This window comes from Eptatretus burgeri, chromosome 4 (genome assembly GCF_056783735.1).
Source record: "Eptatretus burgeri isolate ZD-2024b chromosome 4, Ebu_testis_v1, whole genome shotgun sequence".
Lineage (NCBI taxonomy): Eukaryota > Metazoa > Chordata > Myxini > Myxiniformes > Myxinidae > Eptatretus > Eptatretus burgeri.
In genome coordinates this window covers 79,680,260-79,697,033 of record NC_140964.1, presented here as the reverse complement: position 1 = coordinate 79,697,033, position 16,774 = coordinate 79,680,260, and the positions used below count along the sequence as shown (strand labels likewise).

General features: G+C 46.6%; 1 long non-coding RNA gene across 1 annotated transcript in view; it reads right to left on the bottom strand.

Annotated features, from left to right (window-relative positions):
- Nucleotides 1-16,774, bottom strand: part of LOC147028482 (uncharacterized) — an 82,726-nt gene that overhangs the window by 23,506 nt on the left and 42,446 nt on the right. The gene's annotated exons all lie outside the window — the stretch shown is intronic.

The window sequence follows — 16,774 nt, the reverse complement described above, 5'->3', positions numbered from 1 at the left end:
TATATATACATATCGGGACCTAAAGGGGTCTACGGGGGTTGCCCCCCCCCACCCCCCAAAAAATATAGGTATTTGCTTTCTTCTCAGAAATTACACGGCAATTCCGATGAAACTTGACCACAACCTTCATCACCAATGATGTAACAAAGATTTTTCATGACATCCCCCCCAAAAAAACAGGGTCTAAAGAGGTGTAAGGGGGCTTACCCCCCCCCAAAAAAATAGGTATTTGCTTTATTCTCAGAAACTACACGCACAATTTCGATTTTCTTATCCAGCCACAACCAGGTGAGCACCCAGGGGTATCGCCCCTATTTTTTATACTATTTTTTGTTGTCCATTTCAAATGCAGTCTCGATCGCCCCCATCTTGTGTCACCCTCCGGTACATCTGTGTCCCGAATCACCCCACTGGCTAAAGCTCAATATGTGAGGATTCCAGAAGCTTCAATGAGTGCTTCAAATTTGGCCAGGACTTTTGTTACCTCCACCACCGATGGTGGACGGCGGTTATGTTTTCACCCCTGTCTGTCTGTCTGTTAGCAGGATATCTCCAAAAGTTATGGACGGATTCTGCCAAAACTTGGTGGGCAGGTTGGGTGTGTGACAAGGACGAATTAATTCGACGTTGGTGAATATCCGGATCTGGATACAAGAATTTTAAAAATTATATAAGGGATTCTTCACCATTGAGAGACAGGGCCAAAACGATAATCTAGCATGATAGCTTAAAAAGTTGGAGACAGATTATGACAAAATTTGGTGGATGAGTTGGGTAGGTGATAAGAACAAGGTGATTCAATTTTGGTGTGTGACGAGGACAATTATTGGTCCGGATACAGATCCCACCTATCAATCAGTGGGATACTAAACGTAAATTGTTCAGCCTGGCAGATGGTATGCACTTTTCCGAATGCTATTCTTGTTTATACTCGTAATCAAGACCATATGATTCTTACATTACATATACAGATACAGGTCTTCTTCAGCTTTGGACACACACTTATCCCATTGGAGTGGAATATTTTGTGTGCCTTCAGTGTTTTATAAGTATTTTGGATGCGTGCGTAGCCAGTGCGGGGCAACATTCTTAATCGACTCGGTCATCCAAAAATTATTACCCTCAAGGTGCTCCATAACCAGACTGTGCAGCCAATCGTCTCTGAAGTGAAACAAGCTTCATGTTTCCATCGACCAAAAATTAAATGCTTATTCTGTGTTCCACCCTCTTTGTGATCTCACTTGACACCATCTTGATTTTTCAGCACGTGCATATCAGGAAACTATAACGACACTCGGTAGAACACACATCTCCACCAAGCTGAACAGTTCACGTTTTGTATCCCACCGATAGGCTGGATCTGGATCCGGACCTGAATCAAAATCGAATCGGTTTATTCTTGTCACCTACCAACTCATCCACCTAGTTTTGTCATACCTCGGCCACAACTTTTTGAAATATCATGCTATATTGTTGCGAATCTGGAAGCCATGAACACTCAACATTCAGGTCCCTATAGAACAGTTATATCGGTAAGTGTGTGTTTCAAGTTAGGGTCCCGTCCCTAGTCGAATGGGAATAAAATGTTCGTGCGCTGCAGAGTTATTTTGATAGCAAGGGTTTTCTTTTACATTTTTACACCCTGTATCACAGCAACAACAACAACACCTTCGCTCCATCCAGTGATGCCATAACGCTCATGGCATTCTTCGGGCGCTCACTAGCAAGCGTGCGCATGGGCGGAGCCAAACATAGGCATGGCGTCTCTCTAAGCTAATCGGCAAGGACCGTGCCTCTCACCCGCCCCGTTTCCGACTCAGCACCATCGCCATTAGGCACGTGGCCAGAGGTGAGGAGGTGGGCAGAGCCACAAACGTCTCCGCTCGGGACTCCGCCCAGAGGGGTGGGAGTTGCCCTGCCTACCGAGGGCCTGTCCAATGGAGGACGGCCAGGGAATCGCGCGATGGATCCGACCAATCAGGAGGCGAGTGGTCGGGAGAAGAAGCCCCTCCCTCCTAAAAAAAGAAGTGTGGTGGTTGTTGGGATGAGGGAAAGGAGGAGAATTACGCCCCATCTGCTCATCTCGCTGGCGCTGATCTCGTCTCATCTCGCTGGTGCTGATCTAGTCCCATCTCACTGGCACTTCTTCTGGTCTCGTCCTGTCACCGGCGTCTGCTCTCGTCTCGTCGCCGACGCTGGGCTGGTCTGGTCTCATCTCGAGGCTGGTCTGGTCTCATCAAGAGGGCTGGTCTGGTCTCATCTCGACGCGGCTGGTCTCATCCTGGTTCACTCGTCTCGGCCAAACCGCACGAGGCGGGAAGGTCCATTTCCTTTTGGGTATTTGTGTGTGCGTGTGTGTGTCCTGTGGGCCCGTCTTTAAGTAGCAACTGGTTCAGTACTTTACTGTACATTATTCACATTCCTTATAGTCGGTTTAACTCTGCCCTTTATGTGTCCCTTCCCCCTATTGTAAATAAATATTCCTTTTGTTGAATGTTTCAGCTCATCTTTGTCCTTTCCTTCATTGGCTTAGCACGGTGCGTGTTGGGGAATCAAAAGGGCCGTTGTTGCCGTAGTTGTGTGCATTTGGACCGAAGGCACCTCGGTAACCATCCGCTCGGGTTACGCACGGGTCGAGCACGGTTACGGCTCATCCCGTTCGAGCTCCGTCGAGGGTGTGAATACTCGGTAGTTCGCTACGTGGGCCTCTAGGTATTTTGAAGTTTGGCAAATAACCCTGTGCCCACGCGGTTGATTTATTGACAATTCACGGTCCTGTAAAGGACCCGTACCTTCGGGGTTATCCAAGGGTGACGATCTGAATTCCGGGTGTTCGGTGGAGCCGACTCCACTGCTCCATCTCGCGGTCGTGCTCGGCCCACAACAATTTATCGTTTTTGGTCCAATCTCTGAATGATGAAGAATGACTTTAAAATATTATTTAAAAAAAAAAAAAACTTGTCATATCTGGTTCTGGATCTTCACCAGAATCGAATCAATTTGTCCTTGTAACACACCCAACCTCTCCACCAAATTTCATCCGAATCCGTCCAGAACCTTTTGATATATCCTGCAGACAAACAGAGGTGAAAACATAACCTCCTTCCCCTTTCGGTGGGTGGACGTAATAATACGATATTTCAGTGTTATTTTCAGATAATGTATTTTTTTTTTGGGGGGGGGGGGACATAAAAGCATTTTGTTTCACCTTTTACATTCTTACCAATCAACATCATCTCTTGTGTCCTTGCCTTGCCCACCAGTCGTTACGGGCTTTCGCCACTGTAATTATAAGATGCCACAAATGCTAAACGCAAACGCAGGCAATCCATCCCTCTGCCAAACACTGTTTCCACGTTCCATCGTGTCGTCACATTGCATAAAACATTCTTCCATGGCTGGCAAGGTCTTGTACACCTCAGCTCGAGATGCACTTTAACGAGCCGTTAGCCTGACACCACAACAGCCGTTCTGTATTTAAAGGGTCGAAGCATGTTTGCAGCGAGCCTCCAAAGATGACATGCGTAACCCCGCTTCATATTTAAAGGGATAAATCTGCCCAGTTTCAATCCCCCATGCGGACAAAAAAAATCCGATATCAACGACCATTCACCAAGACAATATAGACAAACATATGGATTATGTATGCTAAGCCATCATATAACGTATGACTCCTTTGCGCTTGACAATTTTCCTTCAGTCCTTTATTGTATGTTCCAGACTCTTCTGGTTCATTACAACATGATCCCTTCGAAAGTTCCCCCACAGATACCTTGTTACCAAGAGGAAGACCAAGAGATCACAGTGTTTCAAAAATGATTCATCTGAAACTTGAAGAATCCTTGACTGTACCTGTGTATTTTCAAGTACCCTTCCTGCATCGTTTCCGCTGTGAAAGCCACTGTATATGGGCCATGAGGTGATATCTGGAAATATTTTTTGCATAGTGCAGCTGTGATCTCTTGGTCTACCTAAAAGATTGAATTTCTTCCCAGAGAAAGTTGACCATCCCTACAGACAAAGTTCAATCTCAATGTCCCACGATTACTGAAGAGTAATTGACACTTCCAAACCAACACCATCATCAGCGGTTCATGCACATTGAACTTGTGGTTGATGGTTTGATTTCATAGTGTGACAGGAACTTCAAACATCATCTATGTCAACCGCAATCCTTAGATCTCAACCCCGGGGAGAATCTGTCTGATTACTTGAAACATCCCACAAGAGCTCACACTCGACCACTCCTAAAGCCTTACAGGATTAAAGAGCAGGAAGAATGACAAAATAAATTGCAGCACATGTGTGATCCAGAAAATGGTTGATGCCACTATATGTGTACTGTCGTATCAAAAGTCATGGGACACAGGATTTTTTGACAATGTATATGTATTAAGTTTTGGTGCGCAGTCATTTAATATCTTATATTGAATGAAAGAGGAAAGGGAGGGGGGGGGTGTTCTCCGTTCCACAATCACAGCCTGGGCCCTTCCTTACTCTAACATCTGGTACCAATTTTAAAGAGGCTGGAGGTAGATTCTCCACCATTCCTCATATATGTTGTCACCTAATTCTTTCAGATTTTGTGGTTGTTGTTGGCGACCCGTAATTGGTGTTCCAACACGTCCCACAAACCATGCCATCAGTCCTGAGCAACGTGTACCTGAACTCGTCGCTCCATAAAACCGGTTTCAATATTTTAAAGTCCCAACATACCAGTTATTTGTCCCATTCGATGCAATGACCACTCTGATGAAAGGCTTGTGTGAAACTTCTCTTCAATGGTTTTCCATGGAATGCAAGGCTCAACAAACTGAAACGAATGCTTGAAATGACTCTCCGAACCTTTTCATCACATCACGGAGGGTTGATAAGACAAATGAGTCACGTCTGTTCCATCAGACAACTTCCCTCAAGATTTTATTCCTGCTGCAGGTAATTTTCAATGGTCTCCCAAGTGGAAGGTTAAAGGGTTTGTATTGCCTTGTAGTCTTCAACTTCATCAAAACATTCCCCATGATGAATATGTAGAATGGCGATGATGGTTGAAAATGTCATAATGGAGATGTGCCTCCTTCATACAAAAACACATCATTCTGAGGGGCTGATAGCATGGCCTAGAGGTATGCACACTCACCTATAAGCCATCTTGCCTGGGTTCAAATCCTGATCCGAGATATAGACCGTCATCCTGGTGTTTCACATGCAGGGTGATGCATCAGTGACGATGTGTGTGCCGGCCCTGGGATGGACGTAAAACCAGGCGTCCCATCTGCCTCCATTAGTTAGTGGACGTTAATGATCCCACTGTGTCCTTCATGAAGAGTCGACGAGCTATCGCCGACACCCTGAACAAATTCCAAATTCCTGCCCTAACCTATAGAGGACAGTGCATGAACAGCACTGGCATCACCTAGCAAATTATGTGACCTCGCAGCCTTGTGCTGCATACAAAAAAACCGAAGAAGAGACATCATTCCTCTTTGAAACCCCATTAACTCCTTCCTCTGGAACATCATGCTCTGAAACTGAGCAATGAGATTGCTTGCTCCCCGATGTTATGCCTCGCCCTTCCATTATATTCACGATTGCGCAAATAAGATCCACTTGTAGCCATTTCTCACAAGTGGAAGGTGATGTCACATGTCTGTTGGTTGGATGTTTTATAGAGATTGTCTTTAAAGGCAGGGATGAGTCTGCAAAGATGAAAGAATATCAAATTGCCAAGCATACCTGTGCGTTGACAATCGTCCTCCTTCGTTCGAGGCCAGTAAGTTTTGAATGATAGAGAAACTAAATAATCTACACAGTATAATAGCTGGGGCAAGGTTTGGCACATCCATGGCAGAGTTTCAGTGTACCCAATCAGTCCAGTAGATCATATTTTCCTTGCTTGCCGGGAGACATAAATAAACAGAAAAGGGCAAGGCGAAAAATAAAAACACATGGGAAACAGGGAGAGTGAAGTAAGAAGGGAGGGTTCAGGATCAGGTAACCTGTAATAATTACCTTATAAGCGGAAAATATGTACAGGGAACGAAACCACATTCCCAGCACATGTCCCATTAACCTGGAACTCGATCCGTTTGGTAGAGCGCAGGAGTTGGTCTCGTGCCTGCAAATTTGAATCAAGACCCAACCATTTAAATAAAACGTTCCTACAAATACCGGAATATCTCGACTCGAATGATGTGGGTGTGTAAATGACAGCTGGTCAGGTGACCATATGTAGTCCAGCATGGCCTTCTACTGCAGTTCTGCCCGAGGATAGAAACATCAGTGGTGTACTTGTATATCGCTTTCGCATTACGTATCAGTTCATCACGATGGAGTCGTGATGGAGGTATAAAACTCTCATGATCTTCGCCAGCCGCTCTGAGCTGGCTACCATTGACCGTGAAGACCAACACACGAAAATACCTCTGATGTAATTTGCTATGAATGGAGATTTGGTCATTCAGAAGATAATCCATTCACACCTTTCTTTACCTACCGGTCAGGTGGAGGCCTTCTCTTGACAGTTCGTGCATGGATTTGGAGTGTTCAGAGTGTACATCGATCATGTTGTGCTCAAATGGTGAAACAGAGGTGGTCTCGAACGTGTCAAGCACGGGTCTTTTCAATGACACTCCATCGAATGACAACATTGTTACATCACAGTGCCATCATACTACATTCGCTGCCTAGCTTCCGCCGAAAATTATAAAAACACACACACACACACACACACACGGTGTGCATTCGCCTCTGAGCTGTCCAGTCTGGGTTCGAATTTAGACCCAACTATAAACTGTCAACCTGGTGTTTATGAATTGACAACCATGCAGGACGAGGCATCAATGTGTGTGTGCCATCCCTCCATCAGACATAAAATTGTGCGACGCGTCTGCTAGCATGAGTTGAAGGATGTGAAAGATCCCATGGTGTCCTTCGCCAAGAGTAGGCAGGTTATAAACAACTTCATCAAGTAGAAAATTACAAATAACTGCCCAAATCACCTTCAGTCAAACGTCATGCCTGACCAGCCAGCTCGTGAAAAACTTGGGCTAAAAACGTGGGAATAATTAGGGTCGTATATATATACAAATATATAAGAAATGTGTGTGTGTGTGTGTGTGTGTGTGTGTGTGTGTGTGTGTGTGTGTGTGTGTGTGTGTGTCCTCCATATAGTCGTGAGCATCGGTTGAGTGCGAGCATGGACCCCCCTACAGCCTCTAACAGCATGTTACTCATCCCAAAAATATTGGCACCCTTGCACGTATTTCAAATAACTCACAATTTTCTCCAAAAATAAGTTGAAATTGACAAAAGTATTTGGTCTCCAAATTCATTATTTCACTGATAATATTACAGAACCTTCGCTTTATATTCAGAACTTATTATATCCTTTGAAATCAGAAAATAAAAAGAAATGGCACTGACAAAATTATTGACACCCTCAACTTAATATTTGGTCGCACATCCTTTGGACAAAATAACTGCAGTCAAGCACTTCCTTGAGCCATGAATTAGCTTCCTCCACCTCTCTACTGGCAGTGTGGCTCACTCTTCTTGTGCAAACTGCTCCAGTTCTCCCTGATTTGAAGGGTGCCTTCTCCCAACTGCTGTTTTCAGATCTCCCCACTGGTGTTCAATGGGATTTAGATCTGGACTCATTGCTGGCCACTTCAGAACAGTCCAGCATTTTGCCTTGAAGCATTCCTGGGTGCTTTTTCAAGTGTGTTTGGAGTCATTGTCTTGCTGCACGAGCCATGACCTTCGACGGAGACCCAGCTTTCTGACACTGGGTTGAACATTGCACTCCAAAATGCCTTGGTAATCTCCTGATTTCATGATGCCATGCACACATTCAAGGCACCCAGTGCCAGAGGCAGCACAGCAACCCCCCCAAAAAAAATCACTGAACCTCTTCCATGTTTGACTGTAGGAAAGGTGTTCTTTTCTTTGAAGGCTTCATTTTGTTTTCTGTAAACATAGAGATGATGGGCTTTACCAAAAAGCTCTAATTTGGTGTCATCTTTCCACGGGACATTCTCACAGAAGGATTTTCGCTTGTTCAGGTGTGTTTTGGCAAACTCCAATCAGGCTTGGCTTCTCTTTCTCTCTCTTTCTCTTTCTCTTTCTCTTTCTCTTTCTCTTTCTCTTTCTGTTTGTCTTTCTCTTTCTCTTTCTCTTTCTCTTTCTCTTTCTCTTTCTCTTTCTCTTTCTCTTTCTCTTTCTCTCTCTCTCTCTCTCTCTCTCTCTCTCTCTCTCTCTCTCTCTCTCTCTCTCTCTCTCTCTCTCTCTCTCTCTCTCTCTCTCTCTCTCTCTCTCTCTCTCTCTCAACAGTGGGGTTCTCCTGGGTCTCCTACCATAGAACCCCCTTTCATCGAGTTGGCGATGGATGGTGCGAGTTGAAACTGTCATACCTTTTGTCTGAAGGTCAGCTTCAATCTGTTTGGCAGTTAATCGAGGTGCTTTCTCCACCATTGGAACAATCCTTTGTTGTAATCTTCAATCAAATTTTAGCTTGTGGCCAGGTCCAGAGAGGTAGTGGGGCAGACAACAGCAATTTTTGAGAGGAATTGTGCAAATGATGATACAAGCATCAAATTTGGCACATTTGTTCTCCAGGGGATTCTAATCAAATCTGCCTGATTGGCCATTTGAAAATCCAAATTTTTAAAAATTTGAAAAAAAATAAAATAAAACTTCAAAAAAGTCAAGATCACGAATCAATGTTGGATGCTGGCTGAGATTGGTGAATGTTTCAGAGAAACATCATCAAAAACGTTCCAAGTCTGCCACGCAGTTTTCTTCCCTTTACCGCGGAAGGCAGACACGACGTCACATCCAGTGAACGCATGGAAGTATGGGATCCCTCTCGCTTTCTCAGGCTCTATTGCAGAAACTACCTCATGGACTGGAATCCATCATGCCTTGGCTCCTTGGCCAAAGGCAAACCACATGTTCTCAAGACCTAGTTCCTGTAAGGATGGCAGTACAGATATTGCTATGACTAGTACGTCCGTGTCGTTAGCCTTAATGATAATGGACTTGCTACCATCCGTCGTTACATCCCTGGCATGTACAAATATTCGAGTGTCAGCTTCTTCATGACAACATGGAGACACAGCATCCAGTGACTTCCTTGTGTTGATAATGGCATCTTCTCCTTTTGTGACAATGACTGTGCTTGTCGTCTGTGCTTCACACATCTTTTCCGCAAGTAAGTGAAACAGCTCAGTCTTGTTGCTGTCATCTCAAAGAAAGCTTCTCCAGTTACTTGGGGTCTTACTGGTTCTTGTCACTCTTCTTCTGATTCCTTGCCCCCTTTTCGACCTTGCCTCAGACTTCAGACTTGACTTCTTGTACACATCAAACACTACTCTCGTACCTGGCACCATAGGATTCCACCTTTGGGATGATGTCTTCTTTCGCATAGTCATCAAATATCTTTGAAGTGCGTGGAGGTAGGGCATGGATAAGTGCTGAGCCATCAATGATGACTGCATCTCCCCTTGGTTCTCTGTCTGGGATGTTCACTTGCGCTTCAAGAAGTTCAGCCAGCTGTAACTTCAAATTTTTTGAAGTTTTTTTTTTTTTTTTTTCAAAATTTGAATTTTCAAATGGCCAATCAGGCAGATTTGATCAGAAATGTCAAATTTGATGCTTGTATCATAATTTGCATGATTTTTCTACTATCTACTACACCAAGGGTGGCTACAGTGCCATGGGCCTTAAACTTCCTGATAACATTGTGTATAGTGGACACAGGAATATCAAGGTCTCTGGAGATGGGCTTGGAGCCTTGAGGTTGTCCATACTTGGCTAAAATATTGTGTCTGACCTCCTCAGACAATTCTCTGATTTTTTTCTTTTCTCTATGCTCATTGCAGTGTACACACAGTGAAACAAAACAGCAGAATGACTCCTTTTCTCTCTTCAAACTGGATGAATGAGTGATTTTTATATTACAGGCACTTGCAATTCACCACAGGTGAGTTCAATTCCAAGGTAAAGGAGAATTACCTGCCTGAAATCTAATTATTTCTAACAACTTCTAAAAGGTGCCAATAGTATTGTTGCGGTTTTGGAAATTCACAAAACACCATTCAGGTTCCCCGAAGATCAGTTATTTCGATAAGTAAGTGTTTCATGTTAAGATTCCCCCACCGATGTGTAAAGGGATTTATTCGTGTGCCAGGCTGTGAATGTTGAGGTAGCGTTATTCTTTTCTATCTTTTATTTCAACAAACATCCCCGAACAACAGAAACACCATCACATCCTCCTCAACGACAGCCGCAAAATGCCGTTGGTTGCGGACACGCTGCGCAACAGTAAAAGCCACATTACAACGACCGTGTGCAAACGGCCGCGGAGCGGCTAACTTGCATAAGCGGATCAAAAGGAGGTCTTCCCCGAAAGCACCCTGTGACGTCAAGAATGGGGTTTCCCTCAAGGGGTGAAAGTTTGGAGGTGAAAAGTAGGCGGAGCCCAGCCTCGGGTGAAGGGCGGGCCCTGGCCTGATAAAAGGGGCGGAATCGAGACACGTCTTTGTTGTTCACCGGTGGAGGCCGATTCATCGCTTATTCAGAGGCCGATTCGGGAAACGGGCGGAGCTTGGAGAGTTGAGTGTTGGGCGAAGTGTGTGTGCGCGCCAATCGAGGAGATATTCATCGCTCCCAAGGATATTCGTCGCTGTCTGGCGTCTGCAGTGATCGCGTCGAACAGCCGGAGTCGAGCAAGCTGCATCGCGGTCCGGGCAAACGGCCTTGAGTCAGTCGAGCGGTGCTGAGACAGTGGAAGGGTCATAAAAGGGCATCAACTTTAAAAAGAGCAAAGACCCGTTCACTCCTCCGAGCGCATCGCCGGCCAGGCCCGACTGCCCAGACCGCAGTGAAGGCCGGACGACCAGGGAGAACCGAGCAAGCCGCTCGCCAAGCTGCTCAAGCCGCCCGGCCACTCAAGCGACCGGCGCGTGCGACATGAGGGCCAAGCCAGGGACAGCAGGGGTCACTGACCCGAAGACCTTCGAGCCATCACAAGGGGCGGCAAGGTAACCTGCCTGGCCTCTTGTGAGCCTCTGGTCATCCAGGCTCCAAATGGAAGTAAAGGCTCACGAGCCCTGTTCTTTTCTGGGGGTTTTGTATGAAAGTATTCTGTGGCGCCTTGTCTGGTTAAGTGCATGATTATACCTTATTGAATAGATATCGGCTGTAGGCTTTTGCTTGTGTCATTTCCCCTATCCCCCATTGACTGCTTATGTGCCTGTATAATACATGCCCCATTGTTTGAATGTACATCTGCTCGTTGCGTCATTTCCCTCCCATTGACTGCCACGGCGAGTTTGGGAAATTAGCCGGCTATTAAAGTGGTAATTGGTCCGACGGAACTTGGCGATTAAAACCACTCGGCATTGCACACGGAACGAGCGCGCTTAGCGGCTTGTTTCCGTACAAGTTCCGTCGAGGTATAAATTCTCGGTAATTCTGTCTGCGCGGATAATTAAGTATATCGAGATTCGGCGATTCTCGATATACCTAATTATATATATATATATATATATATATATATATATATATATATATATATATATATATATATATATATATATATATATATATATTGTTGCGGATTCGCGCCCGCCGGCATGCGAGCGGCCACGTAACTCGAATCGCGGCACGTCGCCCACCGGACGGACAATCCCGTTGTGACCCTCTCGGACTAACGCCGGGAACTAGTCACGGGTGGGCCTTTCGGCCTCACCACGATCGTGCCAATCGGCCCCCCGCGTGGGATAGGGTTGCTCGCCAAATTCGACCTACCTAAGTACCCACACGGAGGGTAGACCGGGCGATCACACCTCGCCGCAGGTCGACTTCGGACACGGGCCACTTTAAGCGACCCGTTCCGTACTGTCGGGATAACCGAGCGGTGTTATCGTCAACCTGGACGGTTCGATTAATTATCGGGCGTTTTAGCCCACGACCAACCCTTTACGTGAAGTAAGATGGAGATTCAATAAAGGAAAAGACGAAGCGAAACGGGAAAACAGTTCAACATAAAGCACATTTATTTCGCGATGAACGGAAAGCACACATATACAATTACACCAAAAGCAAATGTAAAAGAAGAAGAAACCCACAATAATACACAAAAAGCAAACGTAAAAGCAAAACACAATGCAGATCTAACCGACTACCGAGCACACGGCAACACTTATACAGTTTTACTTCACAGACGGCGCCGACAACACATATACTCAAAGCAAAAGAAAAGGACCACCCTCAAGGATGATGGGGGCAGACGGGCCTGGGGCTGAGACCGTGTCGGGCCTACCCGTCTGATGAGCCGCAAAATGGCGGTGGCGCCCCGACTCTGCGGGCCTCGCTGGGACTGCCTGGTATGGGGTGGGAACGGGGCCCCCTTCTCGCACTATCTCAGCGCGGGGGGAAACAGGAGGGGGTTGTTGATGCTCGGGGGAAGGAGGATATCTCCCTGGCTCGGGTCCCGCGACGAGCGTCTCCACCATGACCTCGGTCGCGTTGCCGGCCTCTCCTCTCCGCAGCTCCCCGATTCTGACACGAGCACCCCCTCGACTGCCTTCGCCGCCGCCACCTCTCCAACTCTTCACAGCTCCGTCCAACTGCCTTCTCCGACTCCTCTCTTGACTGGCTCTTCCCAACTCAACTCCGAACTGAACTTGACTGACTACTACTACTTCTTTTCCCAACTCCACCGACTGCCTTTTCGGCGAGCGAACGCGGCCCTTTATAGCCCCGGGGCTTCGCTCCTTCACCTTCGACCCTTTACCTCTGGCTGGCTCCCCATTGGACAGAGGAAAAGTGGGCGTGAATGCTTTTTGATCCATGAATTTGCATATGCCGATATTACTCCGACGCACCTGGAGGCGGGGCCAAATCGCCCCATGCTCACTGATAGGACGGAACAGAAGTGGGCGTGAGTCGTTTTTGATCCGATTGCTTCGGAAAGGCCGGCGCCTTTGCACCCGCTGCTCGGTGCGCGCCCTGCACGAGTCCAGGATCGGCGCCCACAAGTGGCGCGGAAATGGCGGTGATGCGATGGTTGCGAGAGCGAGTTGTGACGGTAAAGGTCGTGGCTGTGGTTGTGAAGCGGCGTTGCGGTTGGTGGTTGTTGTGTGATGGCTGTTGAGACGTGGTTGGTGGTGGTAGTAATGGCGGCTGGTCAAAAATAAAGATAGTAAAAGAAAAACGGCTATCTAGAGGGGTCGCAGCCCGAATGAATGACATTTATTCCCTCTAAACAACGGGTTTGGGCCTAACTACACATATACTTACAGAGATATCTCACCTAAGGGACCTGAATGGTGGTTTGCGAATTTCGTCAACCACAACAATATATATATATATATATATATATATATATATATATATATATATATATATATATATATATATAATAATGTACGATATAAATAATGTACCTCGTGGACAGGATATTGACAGTTTATGATGCGTTAAGGCATCCGTAGCAGGTTTCCGGAGTTGTCCAGGAGGCTACGACTGAATTCCGGTTTTCGGCGGACGCGCGACTGCAATTGGGCTGAAGCGGTCGTGCGTGGCTGTCCGAACCGGCAACTTTGTAACAGTATTGTCCAGGCCATTTTAGGATTTCTTTGTGGAATAAGCTAAGATTTAGTGATTTTTTTTTCAACTTATTTTTTATTTTGTTCCACTGCAAACCAAAGAAATACACATTTAGAGACCAAAAGACTTTTTAATTTCAACAATTTTCTGGAAGAAATGGTGCATTGTTTGATGAAAATGCAAGGGTGCCAATATTTTTGGCCATGACTGTAACTTTAACATGTCCATCGTGAGATACCAAATTAGGGGTAAAACAGTATTGTGTGCACAACTCAGGATTAAATGACACCAATTTAGTATCTCTGCAAAGTTTCCTTCAAACAGTGAAGCTGGTCTCAGCAGTGATAAAGACAGCATATCATTAACATGGCTCAACAGAACATATGAAGGAATGAAGAATACTAATCTCCCATTCATCATCCATGAAAATCTTTTATATTCAGACATTAGACCCTTTCCAGTTGACAAAAATCCTGGAATACACCCTTGGGGACATCCATGAAGTATTGTTATAAATTCGTCGGTGGAGGGATTCGCACCCTACTCTTGACAGCCAAATGTTGAAGATTCGGCGTCACTTAACAGCACCGCTGTCTCAGGAGTTATAACACCGGCTAGTTCGGCACAGGTCTCGGGTCACGCGCCTCAGATCACGATACCAACGTACACCTGGGCCGTACCAGTTGGGGATATAGACCCCGGCTACAGACTGGGTTTGTCAGAGACCGAGCGAAGTCTGCCAGTCCGTAGCCCGTTTGGTTTTATATACAAATCGAGCGATTGTTTCTCAGTGCGGCACAAATAAATTCGAGGTGGCAACTTTCGTATGAATCAGCCAGATTTATTGGGGACACATCGGGGAAACACGACACAAGCAAAGCATTCACGACAATGTTATAATTAATCTATAACCCGCTCTTAACTTGGGAGCTACGGATACGGGTTTCGAAGGGAACCCTCGCAAGATAAACCTAAGGCCTGGATGACATGCAGACAAGGTGCAGACAACATGCAGACAAGATACGGAGTACTTGGTGATGCCTCATGGACGAGAGGCAAAGTGTCGAAGGCACGAATGCGGCTCGTGAGAAGCCGATGTCAACGGATTTGAGCGCCGAAGCTCAAGCACGCCACATGGCAAGATGGCGGCAACGTCCTTTTGTCGCATCGCTCACGCACCAGCCTCGACGCGTCCAGCCCTCGTGAAGTCGACGGCACAGGAGAGGAAGATCTATGGTATGTTCCAGCTGGTTTCTCACAAGGTCCAGTATGCGAATCCAGGCCTGGCCTGCACACCAGACTCGGCCATATCGGGGTGTTGGGCTCCGCAGGCAGATCGATGGGATCACAAGATGTGTCGAGCCGTGCAGTGAGTAAGGACAGTCAGAGGCTCCGTGACTGGACTCAAGATGAACCTGTGGATGACCTCAGGCTGGATCCATAACCGAGGAGGAACGGCCGGCCAAACCACTCTTCACAAAGCCGATCGCCGACCGACAAAACAGTCCCTCTCGAAGCAGATCGCCAACCGATGCTGGGCAGTTCCTCATACAGCAGATCACAGACAGACCTCATGTAGTTCCTCTTGCCTTTCGGGGCAGGCCTCTCTCACGAAGCAGATCCCAGACTCACACAAGCCGTTCCCAGACCGACAAAGCAGCCAGTTCCTTTTGCATTTTTTTGGGCGGGCCTTACGGACCACGCTGCGGGGACCCATGATTGGTCCATCGCTCTAGACTGCAGCAGCTCTCCGCCAATGGGTTGCTGACACGTCTTGTTGACTGAATCTGTCAGGGCGCTGGGGTGGGGGGCTGGTTAGGAGGGGGGAAGGAAGAAGGTGCGTCTCTCGGTACACCACCACCGTATGAACACTGGACAGCCTGCTACAACTCCCCACACACATGTAACGTCCAATTGCCAAACAACCTGTCTAAACATGCATTTAAGGGGGGATCTGAGCTAATCCTATATTTAATAATACACTAAGGGCACATTTCCGCAACACTACCCCCACCTTTCTCCTGAGGCTCTCCTGAGCCTCCATCTGGGGCAGCCCACGGTAATGGCCCTGTCTAACGTACAGCACAGATCTCCCATTTACTCTAACCCACAATATTGGAAGCACAACTCCAAAAACCAAAGTATCACAGTAAGATTGGCATGTCCCTATCCTAGTGTGTCAGATCACTAATCGAACAAACACATTTACACTCCATGCACACGACTTAACATTCTAATGATGGATTTGAACGGGAGGGCATTCAATTTTACTTTTAACACCAATATTTGCATAGGAGCAGGACATTCAAAGGATAAAAGTTCCCAAACGTGTTCGCACCTTCATGACCCCTCCCAGCAGTATTGTCCATTCATCCCTGAGGGTTTCCTCACTTCGTGGCCCTATTGGCCTCTCACCAGGTGAGTTCAGTCAGCCCAGTGGCCTAATCTCACAGAGAGTTCTTCGGCCCACTGAGCCCACAAAATGGCATAAATCTTAGGACGCAACGGCCCACAAAAGCACTTTGGCCTCAATGGCTCACAAAAATGCTTCGGCTCATATGGCCCACAAAATGACTTTGGCCCATATGGCCCACAAAATGACTTCTCGGCCGCAATGGCCTACTCACAAGCAGCAGCACGCAACAAGCCCTGCATTGGACAGTATGTGGCACAGCAATGGTGGCACGGTGATATCGATGGTAAGCAAATGCAGTTTGGAGGCGTTCTTGAGGACGCAAATGGGTGTGATGACCTCAGACCAGGTGAGATGAAGTGTACCCTTAACCTTCCTTGCCTGACTTGATATGGCAGGACTTATTTTGGTATGGTCTTCTTAATAAGTTCTTCTTTTTATAAAAATAAAAATAAAAAAATTTAGCAGACAGGATGGTGTGTTTCTTAGTCAAATGTTATCTTCGTGGGTGTGCGCTCCTGGCACACTGGTGGCCTCTCTGGCCCTTGCAGAGGGTGACCCAGCCTGGCCCTTGTAAACAAATTTTCCAATCAACACTACTCGTACCAGGTGTCACGCATGAATGGTGCGGAGGAGAGTTCATCGAACCGAACCATTTACTTTTAGCTCTAAACAATGCAACAAACCCTGCTATGGCTAAAATGATCCTAATGACCAATTTTTCCCAACCTGGCACACTGTTCCATTCTT